We start from the raw sequence: 5,083 nt of genomic DNA, 5'->3' as shown, positions 1-5,083 counted from the left end.
ATGGATCCGTCACCTCTGCCTCTGAGCTTCAGTTTCCTCCTCTGTAGACTGAGAAGCTGAATATGAGGCTAAGATTCTTTCTAGCTCGAATTTTCTGTGTTCCAAAAACACGAGGCATTACTTGAGCTCTTCCTATGTGCCTGGCACTATTCTAGGTGATTATAAATACATAGTATATCCTTTAATCTCCAACAACAATGCATCCTTTTCATCCCTGTTTTATGAAAAAGGAAACAGATCCACAAAGAGGCCAAGCTAGGGAGGAAGAGAGTCAGATATCTGTATCCTGAAAGGTACTCTGAGCCTGATCCGCTCAGGCACTGGAAGCATCCCTACATCCTCTTTCTCCAATTTCTTCAGCACAAACATGAGCAGACGCTTGCCTGTGCAGTTCTTTTCATCTTTCCCCTGACATCACCCCTAATCACCTAAGTTACTTTTCTCTGAATTGCCTGCAATTTGTCTTCATCTTTCTAGAACAGAAGAGATGATGGCAATGCACCTTCCAGGTGCAGTTTCCTTGGGGACCCTTGAACAAGGAGGTAAACTTCTTCTGTGGAAGTCTCCTGCAGAAGAGTAGAGGGTCTGTCTGGATGGTGCTGCCTAAGAGGCAAGAAACCACAGGACCCAAAAATAGCTATGGAGCACCACTGGGGATAAATGCCCAACAAATGAAGGGGTGGGGAAATAGAGCCCAGGGAAAAAGGTTAAAGAAATTGGAATTTGCTCACCTAAACATAGTAAAACTGATCAATATTGGGAGACACTTCTCCATAGGACTCAGCTTTTTGCGTGTCTTGAAAGCAAGGTGTTATCTTATGTTCTAGATTATCTTTTCAAGAGTATTTCTATAGCAAACATCCCTGGAAGATAGAGATGGGGTCTCACTCCAGAGTGAAGAACAGGAATGTTTACTGCCATTAGAAAAGATTTGAATTCTCTAAGCTCAGGATTTCTCTCTTACAATAAAACTTGTTCTGTGTACAGCTGTTATCTGGCCATCTTCATTCCCACCTTGTGGGAACTGGGTCCGGGGAACCAACACAAATAAGCTGACAACCTGGCTACCACTTTTGCTGTGAGTAATAAAGCTTTTCATCTCTGATCCAGGAATCTCATGTCTTCCACCAACTTGAACAATAACAGGCTAACTATTACATTTTAAGTAAAGTAAAATCTCAGACCCTTCACAACTCTTGGCATTAATAGTCTTGAGAACAAATTTCAATAAAAATAATAGTATATCTTCAAAGAGAGGTCAATAAACTTTATTTCTCGCTTCCTGGAAACTCAAGAATATCCTCTTCTACAGTAGGAAATGAGATGTGGATCCAGACCTTTGTATTGCTAAATTTGCTAATACTTATATAGCTTGCCAAGGGCAATTTTGGAATCTCCTATCTCAGAATATTTTAAAGGATAATCTAGATACCTATCCATGTGATATAGATCAGGCCTAGACACACTTGAATGCAAAGGCAAAGGCAGGCACTATCATGGCACTAGCAACACTATAATGTCTTAAAAAGCAACTCTGTTCATACGCAGGCCCTTAGCTTGGTTCTTTTTTCACATGAAATATCCACAACCCATGAGGCTTTCTCCAATGAATTAGCTCAAAGTTGGTCAACCCTAGTCAAAATCTTGATGGTTCCCATGACCCAGTTAGTTCCCTTTTTAAGAAGTGAACAAGCCTTTTTAAGAAGTGAATCCTACCACTGTAGCTTAAGGCCTGCCTGGAGAAGCTGCTGATGGATTTGGAAGATCACCAGGATAGGGACTAGATGGTGCCAATCTCCAGGACCTAGAAGCTTGGGCTCCTGCCCTCCTCACTTCATGGTCCTTCCCTATTCTCTTTTCTTCTGTCTTCCCCAAAATGTCCTCATAATCATGGCTTGAGGAATATCAAGTAAGGGCTTGGGCAGCCCCAATGATTCATCATTTCTCAGATGGTTAAGTGAATGATGATGGCATGGAGCTCTGAGCACTATGGTCTGACAGGCTCATCTCCTTGCTCAACACAGCACTTCCAGTGGCCACTCCCCTATACACATCGTTTCTGATGATGACGTCAAAGGATTTCACATGAAACTTGCTACACATGTCTGTATCATTAGCACTACTTTACCCTTGTACAGATCTTCACCTCTTGCAAAGCACTGTTAACTCATTTGATTCCAAAACCCTATAGTCATGGCAAATATTAAACCCATCTCACAGATGAAGAAATGGAAGCTTATAGAGGTTAAACGTGTTGCTTGACGTCACAAGTTTGCTATTATGTGGCATTGTTAAAACAGAAACTGAAACTGAAACCCAGATGCCTCACTCCAGGCCCATGACCCTTTCTGTACTGTGCAGAGAGGGGATGCCTGCAGCAGCCAGGGATGAGATGGCCTCACTTTAGAAAAACTTTACAAAAAACAAGAACATTTGTTCAAGGTCACATATCATGTGAGCTCCATTGATTCAGACACCAGGAAACTACAGAAGGATTCATCTGTGCTCAGTCTTTTGCAATGTTGGTAGTTGGCAGAATGTTCTCGGGGAAAAGGAGAGAGAAGGCCAATGCTCTGGAGATACTGACAAAGCAGCTTGCCCTAACAGTCCTGAGCCAAAATGCCCAGAGCATGCGGCGGAGACTAGGGACCAGAAATGCCACCCTCAGCCCTCTGGCCAGGCCTTGCTCCTGACTGTCCAGCCAAAGCTGGCTCAGCTGCCTGGAAATCTTATGGCTCTGGGAAATGACCATGAGTCAACCTGCTCTCTCCCCTGCCTTTGCCTCTGGAACTTGTTTCAGATGGTGGCACTACCCGGCACTATCTGGCAAGCTGCAGGGCTCCAAGCCTGCTCCAGCGTCCATCACTACAAGAAAGCTACGTTTTCTCTGTTAGCTGGGGCAATTGGCTGAGCCCGGGGAAGAAGGAGCCTGCTACAGTGGACACTCCGCTTGCAAGGGCCCAAGGCATTCAAACACTCAACCATGTCAAAGATTTCAAGGAGAAAATGTTTACAGACACAGAAAAATAGATTCTTTATCCTTCTTCAAACCACTCCAGCTCCTGTATCTAATGCACTATTTCCATAGCATTAGTAGAGAAAAAGCAGTGGGAAATATTGGTTATTGGATTCTTTTGTTAGAAAAGGCTGGCTTGAAGCTGGCAGGTTTTTTTAAACTATCTGTGAGATGATCCTAGCCTTTAGATGGGTTTCTTTGCCAGCCGACTGACCAGATGGAGAGAAACTCTGGAAAACACAGCAGTTCTCGGATGATCTGAAAAATCTGAAGCAACCCACTTCAAACATGAGCTATGGGTACAGGAGAAAGATGGAGGTCAATGCCACGAAGAGCACCATGGATGGGTGCAGGAGTTTCTAGAAGAACAAAAAGGAGATTGACACTCCCCAGCACACGTGGGCCTGACCACCCACGCCACACATCTCGCACCAGCCCTCTGAGTCAATACCACCACCCTGTTTCCCATCCATCACATTCTCTTGCTTATTTCATTGGAGCCTCGTTTGGCCCAGGTGTCTTCAGCAGCACTATCCTGGATCGCCAGTGTCCCTCACCCTCTGGTCATTCCTCTACAGGGCTCTTCACTCAGAAATGTCAGAACTAGAGAGGACTTTAGAATTCCTTCTCTCCAATTTCCTCACTTTATAGACAGAGAAGCTGAGGCCCACAGAAGTAAATCAACTTGTTCAAGGTTACCCAGCTACAGTTGGGAGAATTGTACCTAGAATCCATGCATCCTGGACACAAACCAATTACTCTTTCTACCACACCCCACCTCCTCTGGGCAGGCCTCCTTCCTGAAGCTGAAATGTGGGAACTGGATGCTGAAAACCCACAGTCCTACTAAACCTTGTCCCCTTTGCCCTGTCCTTAGGGAAAGAGAAAAATGAAGTCAGGTTAATGTTTTTCCATCCCAGTACTTACCTAGGAAAAAAGCTGGAAAGACCAAGAACCTCTCTTTAAAGTACTCATTTCTGCCCCTCAGAACCAAATGGGCTATTAGAAATAGAAGTGGACCACCCACATTTTAAAAAATCTTGCAGATAAATTGGGCAGGATCTGAAGGAAGTCACTTATGTGTAGAAGGGGTAATAAAGTCAAGTGGGAGGGTTGGTTAACAGGCATCCTTCTGACTCTTAAGTTACATGATGCTGGGACTCTTGGAATTGGGAAGGTTTGGCCTGGAGAACATGAGGCTGAGGAAAATGAGACAAGACTTTCATAAATGACTTCCAGTTTCAAAAGAGTTAATAGGCACGGATGCCCCAAGGGAAGACAAACAAAAAAAGAAACAGACTTTCGTTATATAAGGAAGATTCAGGTCATACTCCTCGAGAACTTCCAAACTGTAAACGCAGTAGGCAGGAAATCAAGAAAGAACACAGGGCAGGGAAACCAAATGTCTTGACCTCAGAATCCTTTCAGTCCCAGGGTGCTGGGATGAGGTAGTCCTATGGGGACAGTGTTGATGACAAGAGGGGAAAATCATCAATGTGTATATCAGGCCACTTTTGCCTTGCTATAAAGAACTACCTGAGACTGGCTAATTTATAAAGAAAAAAGATTTAATTGACTTATGGTTCTGCAGGCTGTACAGGAAGCATTACACAGGCATCTGCTTCTGGGGAGGCCTCAGGAAGCTTACAATCATGGCAGAAGGTGAAGGTGGAAGAGGCATCTCCCAAGGAAGGAGCAGGAGCAAGAAAGAGACGGAGGAGGTGCTACACACTTTTAAACAATCAGATCTTCCAAGATCACTCACTATCCCAAGAACAGTACCAAGAGGATGGCACTAAACTATTCATGAGAAACCACTCCCATGATCTAGTCACCTCCCACCAGGCCCTTCCTCCAACACTGAAGATTACAGTTGAACATGAGATTTGGTTGGGACACAGATCCAAACTACATCAATGCATTAAGATCATTGTGGAGCTGATCCTGCATCCCTGCTCAACTGGCCACACTGGGACCCTGTCTCCCCTTGACCAAGTTTCTCCAGCTCCCTAGGAAAGATGAAAAGATGGTCAGATAGCGCCATCTTCTCCAACAAGTACAGCTTGG

This window comes from Rhinopithecus roxellana, chromosome 6, assembly GCF_007565055.1.
Source record: "Rhinopithecus roxellana isolate Shanxi Qingling chromosome 6, ASM756505v1, whole genome shotgun sequence".
NCBI lineage: Eukaryota > Metazoa > Chordata > Mammalia > Primates > Cercopithecidae > Rhinopithecus > Rhinopithecus roxellana.
Note: the sequence above shows the minus strand (reverse complement) of the source record.